Source organism: Columba livia, chromosome 2, assembly GCF_036013475.1.
Source record: "Columba livia isolate bColLiv1 breed racing homer chromosome 2, bColLiv1.pat.W.v2, whole genome shotgun sequence".
In the NCBI taxonomy this organism is placed as follows: domain Eukaryota; kingdom Metazoa; phylum Chordata; class Aves; order Columbiformes; family Columbidae; genus Columba; species Columba livia.
In genome coordinates this window covers 45,223,453-45,242,798 of record NC_088603.1, presented here as the reverse complement: position 1 = coordinate 45,242,798, position 19,346 = coordinate 45,223,453, and the positions used below count along the sequence as shown (strand labels likewise).

Here is a 19,346-nt window from a genome sequence, read left to right as displayed (position 1 = left end):
AAAAGGTTTTTCACTGGGAGGGTGGTTGGTCCCTGGAACAGGCTCCCCAGGAAAGTGGTCACAGCACCAAGACTGTCAGAGTTCAAGGAGCATCTGGATGATGCTCTTAGTCATATGGTTTAGGTTCAGGTTGTCCTGTAAGGAGAGGGGAGTTGGACTCGATGATCCTCATCGGGTCCCTTCCAATTTCAGCTATTCCATGGTTCTATGATTCTATATCAGATAATCAATAAATATGGTCTCCCCAGCAGTTTTAGAGGTGGAAGAAACTTCAAAAATTGAAAGACATAAATGAAGCCATTAAATATCCATTTCTATAAAATTAGCTTTGGTGTTTGTGAGACTTTCCACAAGAGCAAAGGCATGAAGAAAGAACAGGAAGGTCACATATTAGTGAAATTCTCTAACTTGAGAAAGCTGGGGCTGTTTTTTGTAAACAGAAAATAAAAATGTTCTGTGCTTTAAGAAGCCTGAAAGGTGATAGTATTACATAAGCCAGCTCCAGATTATGAACATAATTTGTTATCATATTGTTTCGGTAAATGTGTTTGTCCACCCTCTTTCAACTCCAGCTGTAAAGGAATTAATTTATTTTTCCAAATGCAATCAAAACTTATTTTCTTGTGTTTACATGCCAGGAGAATGCCTGTCAATTTTACAATGAATTTTCCATAGCTTGAACGAAAGTCTGAATTTGCAACTGCTGCTAGTGAGTGCCTGTTTTTGACACACACCTTTTTCTTAGTCAGCTGCTGCAAATCAGTCATCATGAAATCGGAAATTCATTGCAGAACAAGGTATTGTAAACCATGGGAAATGTTCCGTGACTAACAAAGGATAATTTGTTTAATCTGATTTTATTTTCGTAGTTAAGTGGCTTTTCATTTCTTCTTTTAGATTCAGGAATGAACACTGTATTTGAGTGCATATCTCCTATGCGTACGGCTTGAAATTGTACAGACGCAACAGCTTGTCTGCAGAGATCGAAACCAAAGGTCGGTTTGCCTAATGCTGGGATATGGGCCAAGCCTTTTCTATGTTTTTTTCTCTCTCCTGATATCACTCTCATATTGGTGCCAGGAATTAGGATATTCATCTTCTCTAGGTAAACATCGGTTTATAAAATGGAGAATATAATTACACAGAAGAAGCTATGATATGTCTTGGGACTGGTGAATGCCTCCTAATTGAGCTTTAGTGAAAGCGGCAGCTCTGGCATTATTTTTATTCACCTTGTGGAAAATTATTGGAGCATATTTCATACAATTAGGATCAAGAATGGATTTGGCATCACTTCCAGCAAATGCCCTGAACACTAATCTGGTTTATTTGGCACCACCGCTGAAGCTTCTCTTGTGGGGAATACAATGACAACAATTAACCTGGCAATACAGAACAGAAATGGGAAGTGGGAAATTGTCTTGTCTTTTATCCACATACAGCATGAAGTGTGGCCTCATTCAGCAACAGAGCAGCAGTGCCTTGAATTTATTTTCTTCTTTTTTTTTTTCTCCTTGAGATGCCCTAAGGAATCTTCTGTATTTTTTCCCACCTAGCTCTAAAATCCACATTTTTCCTGTTGTCCAAGAGGGACTGAACAAACAGACACACGGGCCCTATTTGAAGTGTTTGTAGCTAAATGTATCAGATTTAACTGGAGGTTGTTGAGATTCTGTCCTTTTCTAGAACTAGACCAATATTGACTTCAACAGCTATCACTTCAGAGTGTGACATCAATGGGAGGATTTGGGCAAGGTCTTTAGGTTACTGCACCAGGAGGTACATTTCTTTTTATTCTAAACAATCCCATATGGTGTGTGCAAACTCCAGTTTTCAGTGGGTTCTGTTTGTTCCTTCTTATTGCAGTGTTCCGGACAACTCATCAAAACCCTTTTTCCCATCCCCTTTATTCACTAGTTAGAAATACAGCACCAGCAATATGTTTTAAGATTTCTAGGTCTGGTGCAGTGACAATTCCTCCATCCAGAGATTTTTATTCTCTTCCATATAGTCATCAAGGTGGACGATGGTGCAGCAAGATTGGAGAAAACTAGTTTGTTTGCAAGGCCGACGTCTGGAAGAGGAGACTTCCACTAGACGTAGGACAAAAATATTAGGTATTAACCCGGGATCTTAAATAATGAAAAGCTTGGGAGACTTAGAGAGATTTACGGAGATGCAGCACGACTCAGTAAGAAAGAGGAAAGCAGAGTGATTTGGTTTAGCTGCTGAACCAGATGAGAAAGGGACACAGAAGAGCTCCATGGAGAGGAATGAAAGAGAAGGATGCTGTGTATTCAGAAAGCCTTGGACTTAAGCCCAAAGAACACTATCAAGTAGTGAGCAAATTTATCAGGGAAATATGTAGAGCTGCTTATTAGTGTTTCATTTGTTTGATTGGTTGTTATTTGTTTTTGTTTTATTCTGTTTCATTTTTGTTGTGTTTGTTTGTTGTTTTGTTCTCCTAGAGCAGTTTATTTCTTTTGCCAGATTCAGGATCTAAGAACATAAGGAATGCCTTGCCAAGCTTGTATTGTGTCTCTGACCATGGCAGTAGGAAATACCATTCAAGCAAGAACACGCATTTAATTTAGGAATAGTCACAAAATCTGACTCTGTTTCCTCTGTCCTGGGTGGTCGGAGAAGTGAGCTGGGAACCCCAGAGCACTCGCAGCATAGGACCTCACAGAACAAATTTGCTGAAGTCGCTGAGCAGTCCAAGGTGGGCAGATGTGGACCTGGGACATATGATTTCTACACAAAGTCCCATTTCTTCTAGGGGAAAGACAAAGCTTGTGACTATGGAACATGTGAGACAGGCTGAGAAACAGGCAAGTGCTGCGATGTGCTCAGATTTAGAGCACCTGAAGAGCCTCCTACAGACTCAGTGTAGAGGGGACCAGGAATAAAACCCTGGTGAGTGCCACACTAGTGTATGTGATGAGTGGCTGGAGATCACAGGACTCTATTTCAGTCACATTATTAAAAATCTCTCCACACACAACAGATTTGGGGAAAGCTGTCAGGTCTACCCCCATCTTTTCTGAAATCTTGGGAAAACAGAAAGGACTCACAGCCTGTCCTGATCATTAACGCCCCCCTCCCCGCAGCCCCCAAACAGCCTCAAGCAAATGCTGAAGCTGAGAGCTCCTCACAGAAAGTGTCCTTCCATTATTCTGAGCTCCAATCTGTGCTCTGTCCTTTTCTTCAACAGCACAAGAGATGCGGTAAGTAAATCCCATGCAAGCTGTTCATGTCAAAACCAGCAGTGGATCTTGTAAGACTGCTGCTCATAGTAACATACGTTGTTTAGGAAGAGAATAACTACCTAAATACAGCTCCTGGGTTGACTCTAGATGTAGCTCAAAGATGAGCATGTTGCAGCAATTTAGCCGTGAAGCAAGTAACTGATTCACAATAGCAAAGCCCGCTATGGGGAAAAATATACTGTTGCAACATCCTGGACAGACAAAAATGAGAAATTTCCTGGGAACTGCCGATTTGTGATTGAGCAACAGGAACCCACCTAGAGCCTCTGTGTGACAAACCAACAGATGTCAGGCACACATTTTCCACGAGGAGTGGAAAAGACTATTTTTCCCAAGCAAATAAGTCACTTTTGCCAGGTGTAGTTTCTGCCAAGCCATTTCATCGTGACCTTGATCCCCCACTTCAATCTGTGAGGTTTTTAACAGCGCCAGCCTTGTCAGGTGAGCCAGAGAAAGCAGACTGGTTATTGTCAACACAGCTGCAATGCTGCAGCCTGCTTTTGCTATTCTGTCCCCAAAATACCTCATTTACAAAGCAGAGAGGAGCAAAGGGCAGGACAAACAACCCTCGCTCTGGAAATGACTGGTGTGGATGGAAGGAGTTGCAAACCTCTAAGCCCAGTCCTCTCCGCTGCTGCCATCAGTAGAGAACTGCAGATGGTCCCTGTCCCATGTCATGTCCCCCCTCCCCATTTTTATTCATGCTGCTGCCCCTTGCCCAACCCTGTCCACTGTCTGCACTTGGAAAGTGATGCAGGACACAGCGCTGCACCTTGTGCAGGGAATATTCTGGCTAATTTTTCAGTAGTTTGTATTAAATCAAGCATTTTTTAATTTTATGCACATGTGCCACTGTATCCTATTTTTAAACTCAGAGGCTATAGAATTCATGCTTGGCTCAAAAATCTTGGATACCCACCAGAAGGCACCTAAGTTTAAAAAATCTGGCCTCAATCCTTCATGTCCTCTCTCGTGCCAGATTTTGCACAGCCCTCTAAGCAGTAACAGTCCGCATATTGCATATGCTGCAGTACCAAGTTTCATGAGGAGAAAATGAGGTGTCACATTTAACCACGAATTTCCTTAAATTTTTTTTCTAAAAATCTTTAGAAATCTTTTAGCATGGCTTAAAAGTTCACCTTACATTTTCATGGGTTTCAGCAACAAATATTCTACCTCACACTACATCTGAAGTAGAAAAATAGCAATGTTCCCTGTCAGCATAAAGAGAAGTGAAAGATAATAAATCACTGACTTGTAAACTGCACCAAAGAATCAATAAAATGTAAACAGCTACAAAATAGAGGGTAGAAATACATTAAATATGAATGATAAGAAAGAGGAATAAAGCTGGAAAATGATAAGGCTACGTATTTCATTACATGAGACAGAAGTGATGGAGAATGGTTCTGGGTTGGAAAGACAAGTTCTTTGCAAACAAAACTGTATCTCACTATGTACCCCTGTCCACTACCCCTCTAATGGAGATAGAATATATCACATGAGTGTCAACAACTTTTAGAAACTTTACACATCACTGATTACGAATGAAAATGTAATGCAGTCTACACATGTTCTGGCTCTTATCTCTCCTCCAGGGGAAAGCACTGAAGCCCCAGTCTGCCATGGAAAATGCAGCATTCAGACATCTGTGACCAGTATGTGTAGAGAAGAGAAGATAAGGTGCATATCAAGTTTACATCTGTGACAGGGGTCTTGGAGTTTCTAGTGACAGATGAATGAATGCATATGAAGACTGACTGAGAATTTTTTAATTAAACCTTTGATTTCCCCAGCAGTATTTGCTCTCTACAGAACATTTTCTGTTTCGAAGAAAAAGCTTACCGAATTATCCCCAATACCCAATGTCTATTCCCAGTACCCTCCATCCCCCCACCTCCCTTTTAAGAAATGAGTAGCCTATTCTTGACCAAAGACACTGTGTACACATTAAAGACTCTCTGGAGAAAGCTCAGCCTGTTGGCCCACCATGGAAGGTAAGAGGAGAACAGCAGTACCAGCCAGTAGCCCAGTAGGTGAGATGAATAAGGTAGAGTTTCAGCTTCAAAGTCCCAAGCAAGGCTCTTGAGTTTTACAGCTAGAAGTACAACCAGCTTTGTATGGTCAGCAATTCATTTTATCACTTTAGAAACTTTAGAATAAAAAATGCAAATGCACCTTTGATGTGCTGATTACTTAGGGATGTACAAAACCATGAACAGTGGCGGTAATGAAATGTCTCCTGGGTGCCTTGGAACATCACAGGAGGACCCAGGCGAGGTTCCCTAGGAAACCAGAGATGCGCTCCAAAGCATGTGCAAGCTTGGCCTGCTGACAGCCACTCAGTTGTGCTCCGAACATCGCTGCTAGAAGATCTGTAATTCAATTCCAGAGTGTAGTTGGTTGGACTAATTGTGGAAAGCCTAAAGGAGGTTGGGATAGATTTTTTTCCTTGTTGCATAAATGTTCAGACCTCTAAAAGAAAGAAAAGACTGATTGCTAGTTATCCAAAACAAGGGGGAGAAAGAGATGAATAGTATTTTCAATTAATCTAAGTATTGATCTTAGTCCCAGATTCTCCTGGCCTAAATTCCACATAAATCCCTGTGTCTACTGTTTTCCATTGGCTGGCAACCCAAAGGCTTCTAAGTAATTATTCCAGAGATGTGAGTGAGGCTCTCGGCACAGAGCCACTTGTGTACAACAGTGGTCAACACTAAGCAGTCAGATTTACGTGGAATTGAGTCCTGACAAAACTGGGCCTTAGGACTAGACTGTAATCCAAGGGGCTTACAAAGGAAGATGCCCACAAATCTATTGCTTGTCCTTCCCTCCTGACTTTTAGGCAAGGGAACCAAGTTAGCATTTCCTGGAAAATACAATTTACCACCTTTCCTGAAACTTGCTCTTCTTCTGTATCTCAGCACCTCCAACCCCACCCTCATTGCATTTGCTCAGCAGAGAGCTAAGACATTATGTGTGACCCATGAGGGCAGTGTGAAGAGATTAATACAATTATAATACTTTTGCAGCATGATTCCGAATTATTTTCAAATACTTCATCTGTTACCACAAGAACTGAAGACCCTTTCAATAAGGGCAGAACAGTGGAAATTCCCACACAGCTATGAGAGACACAACACGTTTGAACTTCTTTCCAGTTGCACTTCTCTGACTTCTTTAGCACAAGACACTGGGGTCCCCCAAAGACTCAAAAGCAGTCATAGCGATTTCGAAATGCTGTCTGTGACTCAGCAGTGAGTCCTTACCAATGATCTGTGGGTTAAATGTTCTAAAGATCAAGTATTTGCAGATGGGGATGTCTGGAGTGGAAAAGGTCTGCCACGTATGAACTTTCTTACAGAGTTTTCCATGGACTGAAGAAGCATTGCTCCTGAACTCCCATGCCTTGGTATGAGATAGGGCAGACAGGTGTGGCTGTAACTCCAGCACAAGTAATAAATATATTTAGCAGCTAGATTAGCATAATTGCTTGCCTAGTCAGCTCGCATGCAAAGCACACAAACAAGTATCATAACAGTTTTATTACATGTACATGCTTGTGTTTCCTTGACATGTGATAAAAACAAACAGATCGGCAATTTAAAAACAAGCAGTAAAAAAAAACCCTAAAAAATGCAATGAGTAATTTAAAACAAATGTTAAGAAATTGTGTCTTTAAGAAATCTTCTCCAAGCTGCACTCCAATTATATTTATGGACGTGAACAAAAAGATATTATGACCACATGTATTACCAGTCACAAAAGCTTACATATAGGTAGCTTTTGTTTTGCTCCATTATGAAATATACTTCACTGCAGGAATTTATACTCTTCTGTGCAAAACCATCAGGAAACATTTTAAATGTGTGACTGGTTGAGAAATGTCCCCACCCATTCTTTGTTCATACAACAGATAAAGAATGTGCCTCTTATTTCTCAAGTAGAGTATTTAGTTCTTGCTAATAAGATTGTGCAGTGCCTTTTGAAGATCTTGAGTATTAGTGAATTATAACTGTTGTAAATACATTTTTAACAATCTGCTATAATGTCACAAATATTACATAAGCTACCTAGCAAGTTTGTTAGTCAAAGCAAAATAGGTAAGACAACTTTGATGTTACACCGAGACACACTCAGCTGTTCAGAGAAGAAAAATCATCTGTTGGAGTTTGTTCTTGTTACAAATGGCACATTGTGTATGTTACAGTGAACAGTGGGAGCAGTGAGCAAGATGTGACTGAAGCAGTCTGTCAAATCCTCGGTTTGATTCATAATAATGGGGTTGCATTGACATGAGACTAAAATACAGCAAAGCATATGTTCACTGTGAGTAACATAGACTCATTTACACATTATAGTAGTATTAAATAAACAGTCGCGATTGTTTTCTAAAATAGTTCTACAATGAATGTGGTTGTAGTACCACGGGCCAAATACTGCTTTGCAGGCAGTGATCAAAGAGAGAGAAAAAAAGCCTCAACCCTTCTTTTTCTTTTTTCCCCTTGGATTTCCAGTCCTCAGACTGGTGGAGTGAAGGGAGTTGAAGCAGCATACATCTTCCTGCTGTGGGTCTGAAGAAAGACTAACCCTGGTCTTTCTCTGGAACAGAGAACAAGCACAACAGTGGCTTCATGACATAACTTTCTCAGTTTCAGCCCTCAAAGAATCTGGTCCCTTTGATTCTCAGATTGTTTGCAGGAACAGGCTTGGTAGGACTTCAAGAAAACGTCGACATAGTTACAGAAATGGCAGCGACAAATCCGTCTCAGCTATAAAATAGTTACTGCAGGAACACAGAGAAATCCATGCATTTATCCTGAGGACTCATAACCCTTCCACATTAATGTTCTAATTAGGAACCAGGACATCCTATTTCTTTTTTTTCTTTTTTATATTCTAGTTGTAAATGGACAACAAATGTTATTTACCAGCAGCTAAGCAGGAGAATGTCATTGTTTAAATGGAATTTAAAGTTCTGCATTCAATTATGTTTGGGGTTGGCTTTCATTTGGAGTTAAACCTGGATATATTTTTTTAAATGTGGCTCCAACATTGTTTCTCTTTGTAAAATGGGAAGAATGTTGAAGAAAATATCCAAGCTGCCTGTAACAGCATGAAAATCGTCTAAAATGTTGTTGTTCAAATGATCATGCATTGTATGAGCACAGTTATTTTGCATTGAGTTTCCAACCATTACATTATGTGACAGATCTTACGAACCAGAAGTTTTTGAAGTCTCATTTCTATTTCTTCTCTTTTCTTCTGCTAAGATACATTTGCTGTGAAAATGGTTCTTCCCTTTCTTCATGTCTCCCAGAGACCTTGATTTCTGGCACACAAAAAGCTAAGTCATTATAAGAAAACTGTTTTTTTTTTTTCTTTCCAGCCTGAATTGCGAAATTCTATGCATCTGCTAGTGGCTTTGTAAATCAGAAGTCCGATAAATTAAACACACAGCATTCTTCTCAGGCCACCTAAAGAAAAGGAAGACAGAGTACAGAAAGTGAGGCTGAGAGAAAGGAAAAAAAACCTGAACAAAATAGAAGGACTGTCTCCTGGGCTTCAAGGCACAGGCCAGATTGAAGATGAGGTGTAGGTGGATACAATTTCCGCAGCACTGGTAGGGAAGCGCCGGCCAGGGCTGGAGATGTGAATTCTTGGGAACGTGCAGCTTAAAATCTGTTAACCCTGAAAAGCTGCTCTGCCATTCACTCTTCGTTCCAGGGGGTGTATTTAGCCACACAGCTTTAACCATTGGCTTTTACTGCTCTGGCAGAGATCATTTTGACTGCATTTGCTGCAACACCACAAGCAGATGTGTTGATGTTTAGTACAGCATTCTCCAGAATAATTAACAAAAAATCTATCAAACAACAACAACAACAAAAACCTTTGTTGACATGGATTTTTGAAATGTTTCATTTCAAGACTAAAATGTTGCACTTGTAAAAATGGCAACACTATCCTTTTAGACGGACATCAGTTATGCTAGAGAAACACATTTTGCTGTGTAAAACATGATTACTGCTGTTCCAGGACTAAAATTGCCCTCAAAAGTGCAATTCCCAAGCTTTCCTTCCAAGAAATCGCTTATTTTTAAAACTGTATCGCTACATTCTTGAGATACGGTTTTACAGGTCTCCAGCTACAGGTCTCCATGTTGCATCTTGTTATTTTCTGCAGTCCACTGGATGCAATCAAATTTTCTTCTAAGTGCGCGGAAGGAACTATTGCTGTTAAATCAGGGGTATGTATTCCTAAGGACCCTTAATTAGGTAATATATGTTTGAACACACCTAAAAATCAGTAACAATGATAATACTGTAAAAAGCTTTGAAGTATTTGCTTTTCAGGACATGATGGTCTTATTTCATCCATTACAGTGGCATGGTGGAATATAGGTCATATCCTAGCCATTAGCAGTTATGCTTCAGCAGCAAACACTGGGGTTGAGTAATCTGTCACATGATCAGAATTCTAATTTTGATTTTAACACAGATTACTTGTGTACTTTTCCTGCAGCCGGAAACATATGACTGATTTTCTACAGTTCCTACCATTTAGTCTACTCAAAACCCATGTTTCATAGAGAAATTGAAAGAATCCTTTCTACCATTTATTTTCAGACAGTCTCTCACCACAGATTTGTTCTTCAGAAAGACAATTTTTATAAACCACACCTTCCCTTCTTCCTCCCAGGTCAATGTTGCATTCTTTATTCTTCTACCCTGGCAAGGTGATGGAGGATTTTAAGAATCCTGTTCACGCAAAGACTTCCCCAGCCAGTGTTGACACCTGCATGAGGAAATCTGGCACCTTGTTCCACAGAAAGGCCTCCCAACCTTTCCCAAAATAGAGAAAGACAGAAAGTACTTCTGAGTTAAACTCATGACTGCTATAAAGTAATATGTTAGCACCAATTAATCTTTTTTTTTTTCTGAAACTGACTCACTTTTTCCTACCCTGGCTCTCTTCTAGAAGAGTTACTGGGAATACCTAAATAACTTGGGCCAAGCCCAAAACCATAAGTGAAAAGGAATGCAAATCATCAGCCTTAGAACCACTCCTAACTTTACTATGTTTAATTAGTTTATCACCTGAAACACTAAAGGCATGTCCACAGACCTTGTGCCTCTACATTCCCCTCCAGATTCACACATTTTTATCCTTTCAAACTGAGGCATTAGGAGGCCACATCACACCTGACTTCACTCATCATGTTCTGATGCCTGATGTTCTTTTAATGTCCTGTTCCTTTCTGACTGAAGTGGGAGCTTGTGAACTGTGTTGTCAGCTCACCAGAACTAGATGTATGTCAGGGACAAAGGTATCACAGGAAAGGCGACGTTTCTGCATTGCGTCTGTGCTAACCAGGACCTGGAGAAGCTGCACACTGGGCGTCAGTCTGATATTTTTGTCCCCCTTGCCTGGGGTAATACAAGGTAATATTACCTTGTCAGTACAAGGGACCCCTGTCCCCTGCATCACTGCCTCTGCTATTTGTGTCACCAGCTGGATAGCTTGCTTTGACTAAAAAGGCAAGAGAGGGGTTAGGAGACATGATATGTGCTTCCTTCATTGTGGGCAGTAACTCTCTAATTGTCCTTGACACCGGTGGGAAATGCTGTTCTCCACCCATAGCAGGAAGCACACACCTTCCTTCCTCCCTGGCCTTGCTTGGTGTCCCTTCTCCTCTGGTACAGGCTGTGTGTGGGTGTCTTTGCCCCTCTTCCTTCCTGGAGGGAGGAGAAACCTTTTGGAAAGACCTGCAGCACAGTGGAGCAACTATGCGGTGATGGAAAAGCAGAGTATTCCAGATGTGGTCTGAGTGCTGAGTAGGGGATGGTCATCACTTCCCCCATCTCCTGGCTGTGTTCCTGATGACACAGCCCAGGGTGCTGTTGGCCTTCATTGCTGGCTTGGACTCAACCTGCTGTTCCCCAGGACCTCGGGCCCTTCTCTGCAGAGCTGCTCCTCACCCCAGTGCCAAGCAGAGTGTTAGTCTGTCCCAGATGCCATTTGTCCAGATCGAATTTCATGTGTTTCTTGTCACCCCAACTCTTCAGCTTGAGTCCCTCTGAACAGCAGCTCTACCCTTGACCATCTTGACTAGTCCCACCAATTTGCTGTCATCTTCAAGCTTGATGAGAGGGCACTCTGTCATCTCCTCTAGGCATTGTTAAAGATGTTAAACAGGTCAGGTCCTAAGATACACCCCTATGGTACTCCAATTCTTACTGGCATCCAGATGAAGTACAGCCTGTTAACTGCTTTCCTCTGAGCCCTGTCACTCAATCAAGTTTTTATCCATGTGGTTGTCCATCCATCCAGACCATAATGCCCTCATTTGGATCCAAGATTGTGGTAGACAGTGTCAAAAGCCTCGCAAAACTCAAGGTAAAGGATAACGACTACTCTTCTGTCATCTACAAACCCAGTTGTTTTATTACAGAAGGTAATCAGGTCAGTGAGGTGTCATTCACCCTTGGTAAATGCACGCTGGTTGTTCCTGGTTACCTTTTCCTTCCTGTGCCCAGAAAAGTATTCCAAGAGGACAAGGATTTCCACATGGGCTGCAGTGAGGCTGAGCAGCCAACAGTATCCCTTTGGGCTTTTTTTTCAAGATGGGCAAAAGATTTGCCTTTCTCCAGTCATTGGGGACCTCTCCCAGTCTCCATGGTATGTCCTTGCAGTGTCACCATCGAGCTCTCCCATGCAATCCCTGACTTGATCCTCACCCATTGTTGGTAGTTCTCCTCCTTGAATCTGGACCACAGAGAGCTGGGAGACCCTGTTGGTAGGCCTGAGGCAAAGACAGCTCTGGGCACCACAGCCTTATGTGTTCCCATTGTTACTACATCATCTGCCCCATTTGGGAACAAGCCTACATTTTCCTTCTTCACTCTTCTAATCTTGAAGCTGTGGCAGTAGCTCTCCTTGAGATCCCTTGCAAATCTCAGCTCTGGCTGAGCTTTGACCTCAGGAAAGAGACCATCAATGATTCCTTTGGACATTTGCAGCAGTTTCTGCATCATCCCAAAATCCTGAGGTAACTTCTCTGACGTTAGAAATGTACTGAACATTCAAATGTGAGCAACAAGACTATTAAGAAATGTAATATCTGAATGTTCTGCATAAGGTTCAGTATAAATTGTACTCTTCTGTATCTGTCCAAAGGCAGCTGCTTCGTTCTGCTTTGTCAGGGAAACTGTTAATTTAATAATGAAAGGGAACTAATGAGGCCTATGGATCGGAGCCTCATGCTCAGATTATCCAGTGTCTAATGACGTGTGAATTTTGACTGCAGCTTTTTCCACCCTGAGGGGAAAAAGCCAGTCTCATCCATGTGGATTCTCCTGTGACTAATAAAGGGCGAGCTCACACTGCAGCTTTTGCTGTACAGGGAGTACAGGCAAGGTTACTCTCCAGTACCTGGCCCTAGTTTCATTGCACTTATGAAAACAGGTAATTCTGGAGATAACTACCCCTTTAATTCAGATTTGATCAGTGGGTTTGGGAATTACTAGGGCAAATGGAGGGGCTGACAAAGGCTAGTTCAAAGTCATTATGGAAGCCCAATGCACTTTGAAAAACTCCCAATATTTTTACTACTTTGCATTTCAAACACATCTCATTAGAAAGGTGCAAAATAATTTGCATTAAGTATTAGCCTAATTTTTGCAACAGGTGAACCGTAATGATTCATCTTTTGAAAAACATATCCCTTCTCAAATACTGTAGACTAATAATTTCATATGTGTTTATATACTACATACTTTTCACAGATGGCTTACACGTTTAGTATCTTACATAAACCCAGGCTATTTCTAATGTAAGCCAGTAAGACTTTTGTAAAAACAAATATTAACTACCATTTTCTTTCTACAGTAGACTAAGCTTGGATTTAGCAGAGAGGAATGTCGTCTGGTCTGATTTGGATGCATAAACGCCATGAGCAACCCCTCAAATAGATACGTGAGGTCTATTGCTGTCACCTTTCAAAGACGAACACATCCAGGCTAATGACTGACAGATGAAGTGTGTTTTGCTGTGGCTTAGCTAGCATCTATCAGTTACCTTGTTTTAAAACCGGCAGGGAAGCAAGTCGCGGCACTTTTATTGCGAGGTAAACCAGGTGAGGCCGCAGCAGCAGAGCGCTGACCTCCCCTGGCAACCTCACTGCACGCTTGTCAGGTTTTACAGGCGTGTAGCTACCACATTAATTAAGTTTTCACTGTGAAAAACCTCACAAAACCAAAACAAGTCCACAGAAGACAAAGCCTTGTGTAAGTGGTGGTATATGTGACAAGAGATTTACGTTAGCCTGTTGGGGGAATGGCATCAGTCTCACCCCAGCAGCGTGTGATCTATAGCATAAGAAGTAATAAAACTGCCTGAAAAAAGGCAAACCATCCTGTACTGAATTCCAGCCCACTGTGACTGCCAGGCTCCTTCCAGCCCCTGCTGTCTCCCCTTGAGTGCTGCAGGCGTTCTTGACCCTCTTCTTCGTCTCACACGTACTCATTGACAAAGACTCATCACATTGAGTAAAAAAACTTTTATTATACGAGTGACCCAAAGTATAGTATCCCACAACAGCAATATGGCAGGAGGTAACATTCTTCTTTTTTTTTTTCTTTCCTGTAAACTTGCCCTTTTCCACCCGCTTGTTCTCCTACACAAGCCAATGCACACATGAACACTCCGAGCGGTTGAGTACATCTGAGCGTGATACCCTGTGTGGCAGCACAACAGAAAATGTGAGTTCCAACAAACGCCAAAAAAAAAAAGGCCTTAAGGCCAAAACGTTTTGCAAATGGAGACTTGGTAGCACTGAACTGAAGCATAATTACAACTTTTGTTTGTATATTGTGTTTGTAAGAACGTGCCTTCTCCAACACACAGATGAAACCAATACAAAATCATAGCTTTTATTAACTCGACAGTGAAAGAATCTAACTTCAGTTTTACAGAACAACAAACATTAGGTGCCATCCGACTGTAGTGGGCTTTGAAATCCAAGTGGTGGGTGCTGCACTCTGGTGCAAATCCAGACTTGAGAAATCAGCAATGGTTGGGCAGTGGGAGGTGATGGGCTGGTTATTGCAATCTACATCAGGTCTGCCTTGTAAATTCAGCAATTAGTCCTGTTTTACTGGTGTCAAATTGGTGCAAGCACAGAGAACCAGGCCTACTGAATGGTCTAAATGATGACAAAATGAAGAAATTCTCATTTTCGCTAGAAAGCAGTGATAAGGAAAAACATATCCTGAAATCTTGATGTATTTCTTTTCTATTTCTCTTTTGAAACCTTAAAATATGAGGTCTTTTTTATTACATATGATCACACCATCTCAGTTCAGTCATTTCCTGAAGTGTATTTTCTAGTTTGGTTTATTCACAAATGATCAGCTTCAACATAAGAACCCCCAGGTTAATTCAATAGCACCTGCTGTACAGTGTAATATAAGCTATTCAGAAAGGAAGGGCATCTAAATTTTGTCAAAGCATAGAGAAAACTGAAAAGCATTCATCAAACATTTTCTTAAAATTGGGCTTCACTATAATGCGGTTTTGTATTCTCTCTGCATTTATCTTGATTGGTCATTTCTAGCTGAGAAAAAAAACACACACACAAAAAAAAAAAAAAAAAAGAAGAAAAAAGGGTACTTTGCAAAGTGCCACTTTTAAATCTTTCCTTTCTCTGGCTATTCAGAGATTTTCTTTCCTTGATCTTCTGAGAAAAGTCTTGCATTATTCCTAATGCTCCAAGCAAACACTTGGCTCATATAGCATGTAGGAGCCCCAATGCTTCTGTAGCACAACCATTCAAGGCTTTTCCCTCCCTTTCGTTACGCATATAGCCGTTTCTCTCAGAAACACCTGCCAGGCTCATTCCCTGGCCTATTTTCTCCTGCTAGCCTCAATGTCACCTCTCCCTTTCACCACCCCTACTTCCAGCTGACCTCCAACCATCTTTCTTGATCCTGTCCTCCTTACCACAGGGAAATCTGCCCACTCCCCTTCGGACAAGGGACGCAGGACACGAGTGGCACAATCTCGACACTCTTTTAGTATGCTTTCATTATCTACCCCCCTCACTTGTCATCCAATCATCCAGGAAACACGGCCGTGGCCATCTCACCACCTTAATTAGCCCTCCAGAGGGGAAAGGGTCAGAGAACGAGGGGCAAAGCGGCCACCACCCCGGCGGTGGGCCCGCGGGCTTCACCCTCTCCTCAGACCTTCAACGGTTCGCCCTCCTCTCCACTCTTTATTTTTGCCGTTTCCAGGGCGAACTGCTCGGGACCTTTCGGAAGCCGGAGACCAAGGCGGGCAGCAGCGCAATCGACCTCTGCCTCCGAAACACTACCGCCCCCTGAGCTGCCCCCTCCTGCCCTCCCCTCCGGCGGCCTCGCCTCTTCCCTTTCCCCTCCTCAGAAGCCGCCCGCTGCCCCGCCCCGCCCCGCCCCGCCCCGCCCCGCCGCACGCGCGCTTCCCCTTCCCCCATTGGCCCGCCGTGACGGCAATGGCGCGGCCTCCCTGCCGCGCAGGCGCAACGGCGCCCGGCTCGCGCGGGTGTCCGTTGCCCCGCCCCTCCTCGCCTCCGCCCTCTCTTCCCCTTCCCGCCCTCCCCCCTCCCCCCCCCCCCCCCAACGGGTCTCCGCGAGCTGCCGCGGCCGTTGTTGTCAGTTGCGTCTCGGAGCGGCCGCAGCGGCGGGGCCCGGCGGAACAGCCAGCCAGCCAGCCAGCCAGCCAGCCAGCCAGCCAGCCAGCTAGGCGCGGGGCGGGAGCCGGAGCCGCCACCGCAGCCGCCGCCCCCGAGCCTGTGTGGCCCGGCGGAGCTTCTCTGCTGCTCCCACTTGGGTCTTCGACCCTTTCCCCTTTCTCTCCTTGTCCCCGCCGCCGCTTCCGAGGGCAGTCGCGGCGGGTACTGCCCATGCAGGGGGCGGCGCGGGGCGCGGCGGCCCGAGGAGACATCGCTGCTGCAGGCGGTAAGTTGCTGGTGGGGTTGGGCCGGGATCGCTTGGGCTGGGCCGGTGAGGACGGGGCCGGCCCGGTGGGGTGTGGTGGGTTCGTTTCCTCCTCTCCCTTCGCTTTTCCGTTTCTCTCGGAGCCGGCCTCGCCCGTCGAGCTCCTCCCGGCCGGCCCAATGGCGGCCTCGGCCCGGGAGGAGGCGATGGGGGGACGTTTCCTGGGCACCGAAGGTCGGTGTGTTGGTGCCGCCTGGGGCTTGAGGACAGGGATTGGGGGGGAGGGGAAAGCGGGTGTTACTGCGGGGACGGTGGGCTGCCGGCGGGAGCGTCTTGTGCCGCCTGGCACGGCAGAGCCCACCGTGCCCCACTCGAGCTCTCTCCCACTCCGAGGCAGTGGCCGTGCCCCACGGCAGCAGCGCCTGTGACCAGCGCCTGACCTCGCGCGTGTCCGTGCCCCTGCGTGTCCGCCCCGGTGCGTGCCCTCCTCCCGGCAGCAGCGTAGGCGCTCTGCGGGGTCATCGCGGGAAAAGTGGCAGCGAGTTTGCCCCTCCGCCACCCTCCTGCACTCGCCAGCTCCGCCGCGTATTTTCGGCCGCTTGGAGGAAGGAGGGGGGAAAAAAAAAACCAAAACAAAACAAAAAAAAAAAGCCGCACGATAAACAACTGATGCGCGAGCTCTCCGGTTAGAGAGTCGGTCCGGTCACGGGGCCGTTTTGGGGGAATGACGGTGCATCTTACCCCTCAGAACCAGGTGCACAACCAACAGGTTTGCTCAGAATGCGAGCTGGCGTCTTTACTGCTCGCGGGGCTGTAGTGTGCCCCGAGAGAGACTGAAAGCACAAGTATCCCCTGTTCTTTGTCAATACGTTTATTGCTTCTATCAATACTCTTATTACTGTAAATTTACTGTCTTTAGATTACTACAGAAATCGGTCAGATAAGTAGATAAGTCCTGGAGAGGGGTCTTTGTGCTTTTTGCTAGGTGGATTTTGACACCCAGATGGTACTCCACTAGTTAAGTCCTGGAGAGGGGTCTTCGTGCTTTTTGCTAGGTGGATTTTGACACCCAGATGGTACTCCACTAGCTAAGTATATGGAAGGTGACTTAAAGGTGTTTGTTGTAGGTGTACAGTCTTGGTAATAGCTGAAGAACAGATATGTGGCTGTTTTTGGTGTGTGGGTTTTGTTTTGTTTGTTTGTTTGTTTTTTTTTTTAAGTAGACTGAATAAACTACTGGAGAACATCCACTAGGGAAAAAGCCTATATTGGCCTCAGGATGATTGGCGACAAATGTGACCTATTTTCATATTGGATATTTTTATTGGTAAGTGATGCTAGAACACCTGTAAAGGAGAAAGATTTACATGGGATATGGAAATATAAAAAGCTTTGGATTTTTGCTTGTGCATAGATAATTTCTTATTGATAGTTTTGCTTTCAGGAGCTTGTTAAGAGTAGATATGCAAAGAAGTGGTTTCCTCAATAGTACCATTGCAGTTCCTGGAGCAGCTGAAGTGTATTGTATGATTTACAGCAATCTAGCATGAATGAATTGCATGCAAATCTGCTTACGCCTGCCCTCTGTAGTGCAGTCACTACTTAGTCATATAGGCTGCTTTTTAGAGTTGTTTATTATGGATATATTTAGATCTTGAGGCTCTGGGGAAGGACCAGTTTAAGGAATCTCAGCAAAGTGAAATCTGTGTGTTTACAAGCAAATGTTTATTATGTTAGAGTTAAGCTGTTCTTGCAAGGCATGCACCATTAGGAAGTGGGTTTTTTTTGATAGCTGTATCACAGAAAGAGGGAATTTGGCTGGTGGTTATTTTTGTACTACTGCTGATCCTTAGAAAGAAGGAATCTGAAACAAACTTACAAGAACTAACAGTTATTGTTCCATAATGCAATCAGATTTTACCTTGTGGAACATGTTGACATGTTAATTTAAGTAGGCTAATATCTGCTCTTTTTATTTCTGGTGCATGAAAACATCCAGATTTGAGGCCTTAACAACAAAAGCTGTGAAAGTCAAAGCCCAGTCTTTATTTTTCCTGAATGGCTAGAAAAGTGGTAGAATGATGGCATGATTTTTCAAGTGGCTGGGGAAAGAAGCTAACCTGAATGCTGGAGTAGTGCCTCATAGGCAAGGTATCATCTAAGACAGCACATTCATCAGCCTCTTTTAAGAGAACCTTTATGATCCACACCTGAGGCTTCCAATGAAAACAGGGAAACAGGAAGATGACATCTTAAGTGGACTGTGATAAACTGTTGTTTTTTGGGGGCTTTTGCAAGTGAGAAGCAAGAAAGTACAGATTGAGTTTTGGATAGTGAAATTTCTGTGCAAGCTACTGCTGTCCGTGAATCATCTTGCTATGAGAACTAATATTCCCATGTGGTGTGGGTGGTTGCACTATAGATACATAGTCTACTTTCTGATTATTTTAAACAAATAGCATGTTAATAGTATGCATGTTAAGATGCTACTGCAGATAGTCTTCTACTTGGAATAGCCATATTCCTCATGCACTGTTTTGAACAACCTGATCTCTTCCAAGGCTCTAACTCCCTGCCTTCGGTGTTATATTTGAGTTATTTAGCAGTCTACACCTTCAATGTATTATTGTCCTTTTTAGCCCACTAGCAACTGTAATGCAAAACTAGCACCGTTGTCTTGCTTTGTTGCCTGCCTTGCTTTCAAGGGCACAGTGTCTTGGCACAGCTGGCTTTCTTCCCTCTGAATGTGTCTCAGGAAATAATGCACTTTCCTTGGATTTTTGTCTGCTTTCAAAATTCCACTGAAATGCTGTAGCTGTAAAACTTGTGTGCATTCCTAGTTAATGTTTTCTAATTATGTCTTAAGAGACTGATGAACCATCGTTAAGACCTGGGACACTGCCATTTGTTTACAGGGCTGAACTGCAGTTTATGATGAAGTTACTAGTATTAAATTCCATAAGCTCTTAACTTTAGTAACCCATGAGGTTCTGTGCATCTTGTCACACTACTTTCAAGCACTTAACTGGAATGCTACAGCTTCTGTAATAATGTAAAGTAGCTGCTGTTTTAATACATATAACAGTATTATGTAAGAGCT

General features: G+C 43.5%; 1 protein-coding gene and 1 long non-coding RNA gene across 3 annotated transcripts in view; both read left to right on the top strand.

The window, feature by feature from the left end:
• The first annotated feature begins 717 nt into the window (after positions 1-717).
• LOC110364340 (uncharacterized) lies at positions 718-8,197 on the top strand. Its single transcript, XR_002423052.2, has 3 exons — positions 718-797; positions 898-995; positions 4,868-8,197. It is a non-coding gene; the product is annotated as an uncharacterized LOC110364340 (long non-coding RNA).
• A 7,774-nt stretch (positions 8,198-15,971) lies between these two features.
• SNRK (SNF related kinase) overlaps positions 15,972-19,346 on the top strand; it is a 41,505-nt gene continuing 38,130 nt past the window's right edge. The window contains exons 1-2 of one of the 2 annotated variants that reach the window (XM_065051639.1): positions 15,972-16,267; positions 17,470-17,573. The gene's annotated coding sequence lies outside the window, so the exon portion shown is untranslated. The remainder of the gene's footprint in view (positions 16,268-17,469; positions 17,574-19,346) is intronic. The other variant, XM_005510016.3, reaches the window with a different exon arrangement.